At 42.1% G+C, this 16,186-nt stretch overlaps 1 protein-coding gene across 3 annotated transcripts in view; it reads left to right on the top strand.

Moving 5' to 3' along the window:
- The window catches only part of sox5 (SRY-box transcription factor 5), a 247,642-nt gene that overhangs the window by 100,636 nt on the left and 130,820 nt on the right, over positions 1–16,186 (top strand). For 2 of the 3 annotated variants that reach the window (XM_085250799.1, XM_085250796.1), the window contains exon 2: positions 2,753–2,830. The exons of the other annotated variant lie outside the window; for it this stretch is intronic. The gene's annotated coding sequence lies outside the window, so the exon portion shown is untranslated. The remainder of the gene's footprint in view (positions 1–2,752; positions 2,831–16,186) is intronic. 3 annotated transcript variants of the gene reach the window in all.

Genomic DNA, 16,186 nt, shown 5'->3' with positions numbered 1-16,186 from the left:
CAAACACAGACTCATCCATCGGATTGCACGACAGAGCAGTCTGATTCGTCACTCCAGAGAACACATTTCCATTGGTCTGCAGTCCAGTGTTGGTGGGCTTTTACACCACTGCATCTGACACTCTGCAGTGAGCTTGGATGCAGCTGCTCGGCCATGGAAACCCATTCCATGAAGCTCTCTGTGCACCGTTCTTGAGCTAATCTGAGGCCATGTGAAGTTTGGAGGTCTGTATCGATTGGCTTCAGAGAACTGGTGACCTCTGCACACCATTTGCCTCAGCATCCACAAACCCCCGCTCTGTGATTTTCTGTAGTCTACCACTTTGAGGCTGAGTTGCCGTAATTCCCAATCACTTCCACTTTGTTTTAATGCCACTAACAGTTGACTGTCGAATATTTAGTAGGGAGGAAATTTAATGACTGGTCTTGTGTCAGGCGACTGGTGCATGTGCATTTAAGGTTTTGTAAGTGAGCGAGAGGGATGTTAACTGTATTTTTAAACATTTGTATGCACTGAAAGAGAAAACGATCCAATTCGGGAAGCTGAACTTAATACGCTGTGCATAAATAATCACCATTTATTCAGGTTTGGATGTACGCATTTGTAAAATAGTTTCCATGTGATCACAATGCTTCATATTTGTATCTGGATCGGAGCACGCATTTGTGAGTCCTCAAAAGTTGCATGACTACATTTGTTTATGCTTGTGAATCATATTGTACGCATTCGTAACACTTTTGAGGCAAATTTCTCTCCATAGAAATGGGGCCAAATGCATGCTGATCGACTGTTCTTTTGTTTGGTGCTTCTTGCGTACTATTTCTGCTGTAACCTTCCTCTCGAAAAGTACCTCACACATTCACACACAGAAGCAGTTACACAGCTTGTAAAGTACTTTGAGTGGCCAGTATGACTAGAAAAGTGCTATATAAATGCAGTGCATTTATCATGTACACTGAGATGTCGGGGCACACGCAGCTTTTAGTAGAACATTTGTTCTATCTTCAAATTTGGGATCCACCAACAATGTACGAGACCGAAACAGTTGTCTGTCTCTCAGAAAGCTTTTCTGTCTTTTTCGTCAGTCGTTTTCACAATGAACTGAACAGTTCTGCTCTGTAGATCGTGTACATTGGAAAGCCTGCCTGCTTTTCCTCTCTTTCTCAGATTGGAGTTGTCGTCCTTTATATTACAGGCAAAGTGGGGATGAGTGAGCAGTCCTCTCAGGGATTAACTGCTGGCTGACTCCAAAAGTTGAAGGCAGACTTTCTCGTTACGAGACATGTAAAAATCTTCTCAACACATGCGTACACGCACAAGTACACACAGTCCTAAGGTTTTTCCAGTGTTGTCCCAAAAATCATATCGCTCAATATTCCCCCAGAAAAGACTACACAATGGCTGCTCCCAAATCTGATTGGTGTTATTTGTAAGTCAGCCTAAATCTCAGAGAAGCTACACACACAAATGGAACAGGGCTTACTAATCCATTTGTAAGGCAATAGGCAGGCAAACAGGCAGGGGAGAGCTTGCCAAGTGTTGTAATCACAACTAAAGATGATGAGCCCACTCCCTTCCGCTACAGTACTGTGTGCGTTTGTATCTACGCGTACATTTGTGTGTGTGTTTTGTGTGCATTTGCATGTTTGTCCTACATCGCCTCCTTTAGAAAACTGTGACAAGAGAGGGAGAAAATGAATCGGTATCAAGTGGATAATCTACAAAAGTACACTAGGAGCTTTTCCACCTTATGCAAGTCCCCCGCTCATTCATTTGCAGCTACCACGCAATCTCTCTTAGAACAACAACAAGCCGGCAATATGAGTTTTGAAAAGGCGGTAATTGTAAGCAGGTTGGGGAATAAATTAGAATGATGACAAAATACAGAGATAAATCCAGCTTAAGAGAGATGTACGCCACTGTTTATTTGATTTCAGCTTTTCTCTCTATCCTGCTCTTTCTCCCTCCCTCATTCCTGATCTTTTTTAGTGGGGTGGAAAAATGGATTTTTGTCAGCGATTTGGCCCTGAAATAGCTTATTGTCTAAGGCAGCCACTGTGCGGGTACAACGTCAACATCACATGTGTGTGCGAACGCGCTCGCCTGTTTCCATGGGGAGTAATGGCCGTGGAAGTGTGTATTGGCTCTGCTGGCACAATACGCCACTGTGCTCATTGGTTTAGACTGGTGTGTGTGTTTACAGTATGTGTGTATGTAGTTCTATAGACTCTCTTGTTGATATTTATAGATGTAAGAATTCTGGTATGAAGGGGCGAGGGTAAGAAGAATGTGGGGAGCAAAGGGGGGAGGGTCAGGCAGAGGAAAGGGAGTAGGAAGGAAAGAAGGAAAGGTTCTTTAAGATAGAATTATTGACTGTCGCCTTCAGCTTTTTTCGTTCTCCTCCTTCCTCTAACTTTCTGTGTCTTTATTCTGTAAACCATCAGTTTTACTTCTCATGTTATGAGTCAGAGCAATTTGTCACATAGAAGCCCTGTGTGCTGGAAAGTCTGATGACCACTGGACTCAGTATGGCTGCAGTTTACTTCACCATACATGTGCCTTTAATGGGAGAAATGTCAAAAAGCTGAAAAAGTCAAATAGTCAAACTTATATTTATTTGTGACTTTCCCACTGATAAATCTCCCTTTCTCAGTTTCACCCTCTTTGATTTTTTTTTTAAAAATAAAAATTTTATGTACCACAAGATAGTCATACAATTACTTTATTTTATTGTTTTCTTCTTTGTGTCCAGGTTTGAAGGGGCTAAGTGGACAGAGCAGCTGATTACTTCTGGATATTTTTTTCCTTCATATTGCTCATCAAGTAACTGGTAAGGGCCTTTTTTCCTGTTAAGAGTGGTGCACTTTATAACTGAGATATTCCAGATATAGTCTATTGTTTTAGTCTACATAGGCATACAGCTATGGGAAGAAAATGTGAACCCTTTATTATTTTCCAGATTTCTGCATAAACATGACCTGAAACTTTAATAAGTTTCTAAAGTGAGGTTTAAAAATTAAAAACATTAAAAATATTAGACAAAATAGTTTTAAGGAAAACGATCCATTGCATATCAGTGAAGAGAAAAAGCATTTGAAATGTTGCTTTTAGTGTCTGAGTTGATCCCATGTGCAGCAGTGACTGCAGCTAAATGTTTAAGGTGCCCGGTGAACCGTCCTTTGGGTTAGCACTGAAGACTTTTAGACCATTGTCGTACTCAGAACAGCTTCAGGTCTGAGGTCTGTGTCCTCATATTCAGTGCTCACTTCAGGCTCTTTTCAGTTATTTCTGTCATTGTTTCCTATCATCATACCTTTTCCTATCATTTAGATCACTGACAGATGTCCTGATGATTTTAGAATTGAATCATTTTATTGCTTCATCAGTGATGACAAGCCATATTTGCTCAGATGCAGCAAAAAACCAAAGATGCCAATGCCACCATGTTTCTTGATTGGGATACATTTTTAATAGTGTGATGCATTTTTTTTTTTCTTGCTCCATATATATAACCCTTCTCACGTAAATGAAAATGTCTATTTTAATCTCATCTATCCAAGAAACACTGTTCAAACAGTCTTCTGACTCATGCATGTGCAGATGGGAAGCGCTCTCTGCAGAGAACAGTGCTTTCTCCTTGCAGCCCTGCCATACACACCATTGTTCTTCAGTATCCTCCACATGATAGACTGAAACTGAAACATGTCACAAACCAGTGCATGAGAGCTTTCTAACAGATCATCTAGTGATATACAGTAGGGCTGCCACGATTAGTCGACTAGTCACGATTGCGTCGACTATCAAAATCGTCGACGACTGACGCGTCGTTCGAAGCTTTGTAAGATCCCAAAAGACGCAGGAATAAGTAGTAGGATTTAAGAGTGTAATAACGGACTGAAACAGAAGATGGCAGCACTGCATGTACAAGGATGCCAGCTGCCGTTAAACCCCGAAGAAGAAGAAGCTGCGTCCCAGAATTCATAGCGCAGCCCAGCTCAGTTTCCAACAATGGCGGCAGCTAGTTAGTTTTAATATTACTCTTATTATTCTTTCTGGGTCACAAAATAAACGATTAACATATTTTCAGGCGAGAATGTAGCTGTGTAAACTTCAAACATCTGCTCAGTTTATCAAGACACCGCATATTTTCAAAAGCGCTCCGACGTTTTCGGAGACGTCTGTTACCCACTAGCTCGATAGCTAGCCGGGGGCTAGGCTAACTAGAGCCGTGAAAACACCGGACTCCCGGCAAATCGTTTTCAAACCCACCGCCGTCTTTCGCTACTCAGGTTAAACATATATGAGTCACTTAGATAACTTCAAAATTTTATTGTTTGGCTTTTTTTAGTATTTTATTTGTTCCTGAGTAAATCGGTTTGGCTGAGATTAAAGTTATAGTTTTTACACAGCTGAATAAACGTGAAGCAGACAGCTGATTATCAGAAGTGTGAGATGCTCGAGAATTTACTCCAGTGTCCCGTTATATTTTAGATAGCAAGGAGTTTATTAAACTCTCCCTAACTTATTAAACTTAGCTTGCGGTTGGCAAGTTCTAGTTTATTACAGCATGAATATTGTCTTTAATGCGAAGTCTTCACAAAATAAAACGAACCCCACTAAAGAGGAAATCAAACCAGTGTTGGATTTAAACGGACTAAACATAGCAGGTGTGAAAACGCCCTGAGACTCATATGCCTCTATCTCTGGAACTTTCACTACTCATCTCAAAACTTTAAGAAATAAATTCGACAGTTTGAATTCCTATAAATATAAGGACATGTCACAGTGGATAGAACTGTGTGGTGCGCAGGGCCCGGAGTCAGAAGAAGACAGTGAAAGCAAAACTAGATACAAGACAAATGACCATAAAATAGCGTGGTAGTGTTTTCTTGCTCTTTGTGTGTTTGCACGTGTGAGTGGAAATCCAGACAGTGTGTGTGTCAAAGCAGTGTCACGATCACAGATTGCAGACCCATCGCTGCTTTGCTGAGGAGACTTAGTTGGCACTGGTTACACTGACCATGCTCCGTGTGTGTGCGCGTGCGTTCCACTGTGTACTTGTATGGATGTATGAACGTTTGTCGCGGCCTTGTCAAATCAGCCATGACTCTGCCTACTGCGTGTGTGCCAACCAGGGGTGACCTTTTTCTCTGTGTGTGCGCTTGGGAATGTGTGTGTATATGCGTGCCGTGCTGCAGGCAGGGAAAGTCCCTGTCTTCACTGTGCTGGGGAGTTGGAGGGGACACCTCGTTCATCTGTGCTTGGGTGAGTTTGTGTCATTGTGGGAGTTTCCCATCAGATTGAGAGGGGTTGATGTTCTACATCAGTTTGATCACACTTTTCTAACGTCTGACTTCACGCTTTTAGTATTCGACTTCTGCATTTTGTAAGCACCAAACAGTGTGTGAATTGTCATCGGGAAATAACTCAAAGGCTCAGAAGGGAGCTGTGACACCTGCATTTGCTTGTTTCCCTTGCATTTTCTCTCTTTTGGCCTGGCATACATGTGTGACGACATGTTGAAGTCTTCTAATGAACTGGATAATTTGCCAGATGGAGATATAATCTTGGCAAATGATACCTAAAGTACTACATTACTGTCATTGATCTACTGTATGATGTAGGAATGCTGAAACATTGCTGTACATACAGGGATTTTTAATGTATAGTCATCTATCTTACACTTACGTTATCATCAGCCTGCTGGGAGTATCGGGACATTTCGCCTGGGGGTTGTTTTGGCCTGCTGTGAACATAAAGAAGGAATGAGTATCAGGACAACACTCTGAGTCGCGCAGCAGCAATGTTCACAAGTTTGTGGGCTAAAAATGCACATGAATCCGTGCATGTAGGCCTCTCCCTGAAGGTACCTTCTGCTCTACAGATAACAGAAACAAACGTCTTTGTGAAATGGAAAGGAAGGGCGGAGGAAAGAGGAAAGGACTTAAAAAAAAGGTGTGAGTAACAGTGGCAATGCATCTAATAATGCAAAGTTTAAGGCCAAATAAAATACAACTTAACTTCCATCCCTTACCTATCAGCAAATACCTTTTTTAAACTTTTTTTAGTCCTAAATTTTTGTACTTTTAACATTGTGATATTTCAAGCGGAGCTTTTTTCTGAAGCTGCTGTGGGGTTAGTTCAAGACGACGTTATATCGTCAGAACAGTAAAGTCAGAGCATACCCTGCTGTAGGGCTCTGTCTGGCTCTAAATACAAAATGAACACCCTTAAATAAGAGCTTAAATCAGGAAAGTGTTTACTGAGGTCATAGGTCATGCCAGAAGTAGGGTCAGTATAGTATATGATGCAGTGTTTTATCCAGTAACTGAGAATGGTGCTCAATATGTTTTATTTAAAGACAATGTATTTCTAATTGATGTTATTGCATCTCAGTCTATCAGCACTGAAGCAAGCCTTGCTCTACTTTCCTTAACATATATATTAAACAGATACGATCCTCCATGAAAAGTCCCTTAGAGCATCTCCCTGCAGTAAATCTGCTTTTCTCCATACGTGCTTGTTAATTAGCTCTGTTCCATATCTTGCTGTGTGTTTCTAATGCCAAACAGATCTCATGTCCTCCCTCTCTCTCTCTCCCAGCACTGTCCAGAGCTGTACGAGAGCTAATTGGCAGCTCGCTTGCCTGCCGCGACGGTGATCATGCAAATGTATTGGTGCTTACCAATAGCCGGGCCCATCAAAACATTACGACGGCCATTACCCAGAGCTGGGGCTGGCCTAACGAACATATGCTCCCCCGCCCGACAACCTCCCCCCAATTCCTAAACTCTTATTTATGTGTTTAATTTAATGTGCGAGGGAAGAATTTCCGAAATTAAATTTGGTTTTCGTTGGTGCCTCAAGAGAGTGGCAGCGTTATAATAACATGGTAATTTTTTACACGTCTTTATGAGAAATGAGAAAATTAATTCTTTCTGACAAGCTGTAATTATTGGGCTTGGAACAGTTGCAGCTGAACAGTTTGGGCTGTGGTAGCCTGGCAGTGAGCTGAAAGAGGGAGAGAGAGAGAGAAAAGGGGGGTGGAGGAGAGAGAGAATGGAAACACAGTGAGACCGAAAGGGAGAGAAAGAGTTTAGTAGTGAAGCCAGAATTGTATACAGTCACAAAGGAGAGAGACAGAGGGAGAGAAAATGGGAGGAGAATGATGATAATGATCCACAAGGGCAAAGGAGAAGCCAGTAAGGTGGTGGAAGACCCGGGGTGTGAGGGGACAAAGTTGAAAGAAATGAAGAAAAAAAGAGGACAAGCTGAAAGATGTAAGGTGAAGATAAAAGGGGCAGAGTTGGTTCAGTCAGGATAAATACGAGTAGGCACAGGAGGTGAGGGTTGGGTGAAAAATGGAGAGAAGAGAAGTTGATGAAATTAGAAGAAAAAGACGAAACAAAAGGGCGAGGGTTAGAGGAAAAAAACAGCAGCAGCGTGATCAGCTGGATAGTAGCATAGTATAGATGAGGGGAGAAGGGCAGAGTGTGCATGCTTTGGAGGGATAAGTTGAGAGGAGACAAGGTTATAAGAAGTTATGATAGAGGGGGTTGAAAGTGGAAGAAGATGGAGTTAATGCAGAGCACTCGAGGTTAGACAAAAGGAAGAAATAGAAGGTAAGCGGTAGTAGGTGATGAAGAGTAAAAGATATGATGGTGATACAATACAGGAGAGAAGATGAGGATGAAAGGCAAAAAGGAATGTGGATGGGGAGGGAAGGAATGTGAGGAGGACAGGTTGGATTAAAGAAAGAAAAGCAGAAGATTTACTGAGGAGAAAGTAGAATGCTAGTAGTAGCTAATGGTTCAGCAGGTGTGAGGAAAGAAGGGAATGGGTTGATGATGTGTGTGAGCACGCAGTGTTTGGTTGGGAGGGATAAGAGTTGTTTGACAAACTCAAGAGAAGAAGAGTTATGAATCACTGGAGAGGTACACAGATGGCACAGTATGAGGGACGGGAGGTACTGATGGAGGTGGAGGAGGGTGTTGCGTTAAAGGAAAGAAAAAGACAGGAACGGGATAGAATATAGGAGTCGGGAGAGGGGTGGAGATGGAAGGTATTGTAAGGAGTCATGTCTCGCTTTGTTAAATCAGGCAGGAGTTCCTGTCTTCTTATATGATGTCATCAGAGGAAGCTCCTCTACAGCATCAGCAGCGCCGTCTGTGTCAAGGTTATAACACATTAATATGCACAGTCTACAGCCGCCTGGCCTCACTCCAGGCCTGCTTAGGTTCTCTCACACAAACGCGCACACACACGCAGAGACACACACACACAAAGCATCAGCATCTGCTCACACTTACAGAGCTTCTTCGCCTTTGCTCCATCAAGCGCTGGCACACATTCACACATATACACTCACGCAGACACACACGCATTCACGCACAGCTTCCTCTTCTTTGTATCATCATGCGCTGAATATGGAACATGATATTGATATTATGCAGCCATATTGTTTCTGTACCGATATTCACTTAGGCTGCTATAAAAGCACTTTTACAGCTGTGCTGCGATTCGCTTAATGACCCACTACTGTGTGTGTGATTGTCTGTGTCTGTGTGTTTGTGTGCATGCAGGCAAGTGGTTATTTGTTTTCTCCAAGTATCTGTGTCTTAGAAGGAGAAGCTGTGTTTGAGTCAGCCCTTTACATTTCTGTGTGAAAGTGTGTTCCCATTAAGGTTTGAATGCAGTCTTCAGCCAGTGTTATTCAAATGTATGTTTAAATGTTTATCAGTAGGGCAGTTTTAAATACTTTTTTTTTGGTTAGGCTTAATTGGAAGTCTAATTTCCAGCAAGAACCCTGGGAGTCCCATTTAAACTCACATGGTACTTTGAATTATTAGTTTTCCCCGTGTAACCGGTTTCTGCTTCACCCCGCTGCAACAGGTCAGCCCAAACGGACTCCTCGACTGTTGCGTTGTGTTTTTAAGAAGACAAGGAGTCTCTGGTTGATCGTTGCCACTTTATTTCCTGAATGGAAACAACTTCTGTGAAAATTTCGACAGCACAGTTGTAACCTCAGCTACCTTGTAGTACTTGTATATCCCATACTATGATTTACTCATTGAAAGCATCCCCATCACTTCATTCACACTTAATTGTGATCATTTTTTTAAAGTTTGTTGTTATTTTTTTTTTTCATTTCTATATTGTTTGTGTTTAAATATATGGAACGACCTGATGAAACTGGTAGCCAGGCTGTGACACACTAAGATTACAAACTGTTCATTTTTAATTTTGATTAAACGTATGTTGGACTTGAATGTTTGCTATTTCAAGGGCAATATTATTAAAGGAAAAGCCCAACAGCCTTCAGATATTAACTTGTGTGTCAGTTTTCATGGCAGTGGTCTCAGCTTTGAGACTTTGACTTCATCCCTTCATTTATTATTCATTTATTGTACTACTAGTAACAGGCTTAAAGGACTGATATGTAAGTATATAAAGCAATAATGTGCTGACTACAATTGTAATGTTGTGCTCTTCCAAAACCCTTCCTGTTTCTTCATTGAACGTGTTCCATTTTGTCCTGTGCTGTTAAATGTTTCATCCTAGTGAAGGCATGATGGGACCCCCTGGGGATGAGGCATCTGCCCACCCGGCCACACGCTGAATTATACATGACAGTGCAGGACAGAGTGTGTGACTGTGTGTGTGTGTGTGTGTGTGTGTGTGAGCATTTGTAGGTGTCACAGAGGGAAGTGTCCGCTTTGTAGCGTGACTCTGTTTTCCTCTGACATACACTGAGTTGTCCTAGGTTGTATATTGTCTGTGATGGCTTTTCTGTGCTTGCAAATGTTTGTATCGCTTAGTGTTATGAAGAAACTTCATTTTTAACGTGGTGAATCAAACCTGTTCCAGTTCAAGATGGGGCACCGTAGTTTTGCCAGAATCTCTCGGTGCCAGAACAAAACCTGCAAGCGCCCATTCTGGTGAAGGTAGAAAAAAAAACCCCAGTTTGTTCTGGCTTGTTTGTCTCAGGGGTGCTTGCAGGATTTGCTTCTGCTAAGTGGTGCTGGGAGATGATATGGAGGAATATTCTGCACATGGCTAAGTATGTCATTGCCAAAACCTTCTCCAAGAATCTCATTTTGACTTTTTTAATCTTCTACAGATCCTGGACCATTGCGTTGTGAAAAAGTAAATTTCAGATAAATTCCAGTGTTGCTTTTTGGGTGTTGAATGTGTAAGAAGCAACACACACTGCTGGTCACGGTGCGCTGTTTCACGTTGGCTCGTCAGAAAAACCCACCTACTTATTTTCCAGTGTTATTTTGCATCTAATCTTTAGAGAAGCAGTTTTTATGTTCACATGCCAGCCTTTGTTGGTGTAGGCATGCTGATACACTGAGAAGCTAATATATATAAGGTCCTGTTTGAGTTGCCCATTTATCTCGTTTAATGCTGATTATATACAGTATCTAATCAGTAATCAACAGTTTTTATTACTTTGAAGCAGATTGTTGAAGAAGTTATCACAGCTGCAGTTGTTTGATAGTCGCCCTGCTTGTAAGGTAACCAACACAAACATATGCGAATGAGGAAGCGTTCTTATATAACTCACAGTGACGATGGAGTTTCACATTAATAACATGGGTGCACCTAATAGGAGGCTGAGAGGGTCCGACCTGTATTTTTATATATAGATGGTGATCACCAGGCCAAACTAAGCATAGATCCGCTCTTTATCAGACATTATGGGCTAATAAGTACAAACCAAAGTCTATAGTTATTTAGTGCCTGTGAACCAGTTTTGAGGTAGTTACTTTTTTCATCATATGTACCGTGTATGTACTGTTGTTCAGTAACCAGTGTAGCTGCCAAGATTCAATCAAAGAAAATGTGTTGTCTTGTAAAAGTTCTGCTACAGAAACATGCAAAAAGAGCGTTATGTCTGAAAAGTTAAATGCTATATCCTCACCGTGCGTGTTTGTGTGTGATTGATTGTTTCATGTGTGGCCATGTGTGCAGGTATGTGTGTTCTTCACCTGAGATCTTGCTACTGTAGCTAATGAAAGCCCCATCTCTTAATGCAAATGAGGCTGTTGTTAACCCCAATCACAGAGGTCGCCGAGTGTGCATCAATCCCACATCTCCCTGAGTGCTTCACTGGCAGCACGCAGTGGTCCCCACCGCTCAGTAGGCCCACAGGTAATTACTGGGAACCAGAAAGGGAGAGGGCCAGGGGAGTCAGGGTCTCAGGTAGACATGCATGTCACTAGTGCTTTTTTTTTTCTCATGTCATTTTTTGCCAAACAGAGGGTTGGGTTGCACATAGGGTCAAGTGCAAGTGTTGTCTCCTACCACACCCCTTCCTCCAAAACCCACACGCTCAGAGTGTGACAGGTAATTACAGCATGAGAGTGGCTGCGCTGTATGTAAGATTGGAAGGTCAGGCCCACTGTCTGCTCCCTCAGGGCCACTGAGCGTCACCTCTCTGACTAGATCTACAATCAGTTCCATTAGTACCATGTCTGTCTGACCACCTGTTGTGTGTTGTGTCCTCCAGTTAACTGTTTTATGGTCAGCCTGTTTCCTGTCTGGTACTTTGAAATTGTATGTGTTGTGTAAGCTGCAAAGAAAAATGGCAATGTCCTGAATTAGAGCACTGCAGTGACTGTTTTTACCATTTAATACCAGCTTTTGGATTGCTGCACAGTCTATAACAAGCGATTTTAAAATGTACCTGTTGACAACTTAATACTTGCCCTTTAAATACACCATATTAACAAAAGTATTCACTTGTCTGCTTTCGCACACATATGAACTCGAGTGACATCCCATAATGGCTTCAACTCTTCCCTGAAGACAAGGTTTGGGAGTGTATTTCTGAGAATTTTTGACCTTTCTTCGAGTGACACTGATGTTGGCTGAGAAGGCCTGGCTCGACTGGACTTGTTGCACAGGTGTCACAGGTGCAGAAGCCGTCTGCACGCCTAGGTGCTGATTTTACACATATGTGAAAACCACTTGGGACACCTGAATTCAATTATTTGGATAGGTGACGGAATACTTCTGGGATTGAACGCTATAATGTATTATATTGACGAACTCATAATTCAGTTGTGACATTGTGCATTGTGACACGCATGTCCATTATGTTACATTGTGTCATTAATTTCCTGTCTGTTAGTCCTCACAGCGACTCTAAGGCTGTGCCGAGCCACATCATGGAGGAAAATCATTTGAGCTGCTTGTATCTATGACCTAGTTCTTTTGGCGACTACCCAGAACTCGTGACTATAGATGAGGATTGGAACATAGACTGCCTGTTGGGGTTGGCCGATCTGCTCCACAGTCCAGTCGTCCTATCACACCTCTGTGCGGTTGCCAATAACTGATGCATTGCTGCTGGGTTGGGGGATGGGGCCTGTGTGCACCTAGTTAAGGTAACGCTATCCACTCTCCATGATGTGACTGTGTGACCAAAACACATAAACAGATCAGTGCTATCTGGTGAGATAGGCAGACAGACATACAGATTTATTTCCCACTTCTAGCGTGAGACGAAAGACACAGACTGTATTTCAGCTGAACAACTTAAAATGGTATCAGACATGTTACTTTACTTTCTTCCAGGCTTATGCTTTTGACTTGCTCAGACTATGTTTTGGGGGGTGGGTTTATGCACCAGTTTTTTACTGACAAACACACCCAGTGGGAAAAAAGTTAAGGAAGGCAGATAAATTCAATAACAGGCAGATAACAAAACAAAAGGCAGAAATGACTTCCTGTTTTGTCTCATTTTGTTTATGATGGATCAAGCAGCTGTTCCCTCCACACACACAAGAGGACAGAGGGCTGACCATGAAGTTGTCTGCGTGCACTGGTTGTATGCCGACTTTAATAGGGCAGATTACATTTAAATTTGATATGAATCTGATAATAAGTTATCGCATTAATTCCAATACAAGCTAAAAAAAATAGCCACGATTGGCATGCTGTTAAAATATGATAAGATCCCAAGATAAATTCCTGGTCTTGGGCTAACAACTGTCCCACAACTCTAAAGAAATAAACAGATATTTAATTTAATTTTACTTCACATTAAAATATGATTGATTACATGAAGTTTAAAATAGAAGGTTTCAGGATTGAAGAAGGCTGGCAGTAACAAGCTTTACCAGAGGGACCAAAGATCTGTGTTGTGCATTTCAAAGCCCTTTGGCGCAAATTCTTTGCTCTTGTTATTTTAGCTATATTAAAACGCAAACTTCACTGCTGTCAAAATTCCCATTTTGCAAATATTAATACACACTTGCTTGGTCTAAACTGTATTCTAACAGTTGGAGACTTGTAATCTATGGTATCCAGATGAAGAATACATGTTTATATACAGTACATTTATGTCTCTTTACTGTGACTTTGATGTAAATAAAAATCAAGCTGCTTTGAATATTGTGGTTTAACAGAAAACCAAGTTGTGACACCTCTAACCCCCGCCTTTATCTCTAGTTAATATTCACTGCCTATATATCAATATATCAAGATTCCTCTCTCTACGCCACTGTTTGTACATGTTGAACTACAAGCCATTGTTTATATGTAGGATGAGATATGACTGCTTTCCCCTGAAGAGCACTTGACCATCAAAAGAACATGAGCGTTTTCCCACTGGGGCAATAATGGCCACCTTAACAGTATCATGCGCTCAACCCTACAGGCAATCCATGTCCTTCTGCGTAAATGCGTTTGCGAGACAGTTTTTCACTGGTTTAAATAACAATGCCAATCCCTGTTTCTCCCTTGTCTCGCAGCAAACCGGTTAAAGGCCTCCAACAGATTCTGTATTCGATCAGTTTTGAACGATTAGGTTTGCCAAGCCAAATTAGGTTTGAGGATGAGCCTTTGTGACCCACGTAGCCCGAAGGTGCTTTTGCCCTCTTCACTTATTAACTTGTTTCTGTGCAGACGCATTCACAGATTTTTGTCTGCGTGTGAAACTCTGGATTCTATTAATCCATTCATCGGCACATATTTTACTCGTCATGGTCTTATCTGTTTACAAGCAGTCCATAGGTTATGTGACTTTGTGAATGAAACATTTGTGTGTCCTCCTGAATACAGAATATTACATTTGTTTTCTTCCATAACAGCTCACGTGTGCGTCAGAGCGCACAAGAAAACAAGATTACAAAACATGTTAATTGTCATAGTCGTGGTAGGGTTGCACGGTTATGCACTGAGTGTCTCTGACACCTCACACCAACGAAACCTCTCGGTTGGCTGGGACCTTTGTGAGTGGAATTTGTCTGTGTTCCCTTACCTGCTTGGTTTTTCTTTGGGTGCTTCACCTTTTTCCCCACAGTCCAAAGACATGTATGTTTGGTGAGTTTGTTGGTTGTACAGTAGGTGGTGATGTGAGAGTGTGTGTGTCTGCCTCTCCCTGTTAGCCCTGTGATGACTAGGGACCACAGTGTATCCTGTCTTTTGCCTGCTGACAGATGGGATAGACTGCAGATACCCAATGACCTAGTTGAATAAGCAGTTAAGAAAATGGATGGATGCCTAGCTTGATACTCATGGTCGTGTGAACTGACCGTTTTGTCTACTCTGGATGCTTTTCCTCAAGTCCCGTGATGTAAATCCGGGAATACAAATATCAATCAAGGACCAAGTGACTAAGCAAAACTTGCCAACATTTTTAGATCATATAAGATTCTACACGGACAGGCCATTTCATTAGGCGCACATCTTCAGCTAATAAGATGGGAGCGTCTCATTAAGGCATGTAGACGTGGTCTAGACAAACCAAGCATCAGAATGATTTGAATGTGCTCTGTGTTATATTCAGTTATTGAACACAGTGTACCCATATTCTAATGGCTCCTTCCACCAGATCATCTCAAACTGGTTTCTTGAGCATGAGAATGAGTTCACTGTGCTTGAGCCCGGCCTCCACAGTCTCAAGCCAGTACATCACCTTTTGGATGTGGCGGAACATGAAATTGGCATCATGGATGTGCAACTAAAAAAAATCTCCAGTAACCGTCTGAAGTCATCGTGGTAATATGCACCACGATCTCTGAGGAATTAAGAATTAAGGCAGTTCTGAAGGCAAAGGGGGCTCTAAAGTATATGACATACATTTTAAAAAGAGCACAGCACAGCTGATCATCCTGAGTACGTATATAAACCATGTTAAATGTAAAGCCTACACAAACGAATATATTGCACTGAGATGAAAGCCAAAACCAGCGAGTGCATGGAGTGTGACACTATCCCACTGCACCGTCTCCCTCCCATCATCTTCAGCACTGTGCTCACCAACAGCATCAACAGCCACAGGTGCTGAAGATTTTTACTCTTTTGGCAGCACATGCTGCAAAATCCACTTTGTTCTTAACCCCAAATGGTTTGTACTTTCCTTGAATTTTACCTTGCTCATATTAACCCTTTCCATGTGGATGTGTTCTTTAATTAAGGCATTAAACACAAATCAGAAATGGGTTTCAAGGTGTGATTGTGCCGTTTTTCTTCTTCTTTTTTTCTCGATACCTTTATGCATCGTGCTGAATTATGCATTCTCCCCTCCAAAACAAAAGCTGTGGGTGGAGTTAGTGTAAGGCATTGAACAGAGAAGATGAGAAGGCACCCAGTGACAAAAGCAGGAGGGACTGAGAGAGAAGAGAGAGGGAGAGGGGTCCTCTTCTCTGCAATGGGCCCCAGAACAGCCTGGGTGAGCCGGCCTTTCATTATCCCCCATCCCTCTGTGATGAGGAGAAGAAAGGCGGACGTGAGAAAAAGAAAGAGAAAGAACAGACCAGAAGAGGGGAAGAAGAAAAGAAAGAGGCATTTGATAGAGCTGTGTGGAGACCGTGTGTGAATGAGCCAGTGAAGGGCAGCCATTGTCTTGCTGCGACCTCAATTTGGTACTGTACGCTCCTCTTTTTACTGCACTGTCTCGAACCACAATGCCTCCTTTCTCCTCCTCTTTACTCCCTCTCTCTCTTAAAGAAATAGGGGGATTAGGGCCCACCAAGGGGAGCTGCGTGTCTAGATTGCCAACTATCATGACTCCTCACCATGTGACGAGATGGCAACGAGATATTCTACAAGACCTTTGTTATTTGTGTTTGCTTCCATTTTTACTGGCTTTTGTGCATTATTATATTCACAAGTTAAGAGTATCAGATAAGGGAAACGTAATTGTGTTCTAGGAGGAATGCTGTGTATTTTT

The sequence above is a fragment of the Mchenga conophoros genome, linkage group LG17, assembly GCF_057382185.1.
Source record: "Mchenga conophoros isolate Kocher_MC1m ecotype Shallow Benthic linkage group LG17, M_conophoros_male_GT1.1, whole genome shotgun sequence".
Classification (NCBI taxonomy): Eukaryota; Metazoa; Chordata; class Actinopteri; order Cichliformes; family Cichlidae; genus Mchenga; species Mchenga conophoros.
Note: the sequence above shows the minus strand (reverse complement) of the source record. Positions and strands in the feature narration are given on the sequence as shown.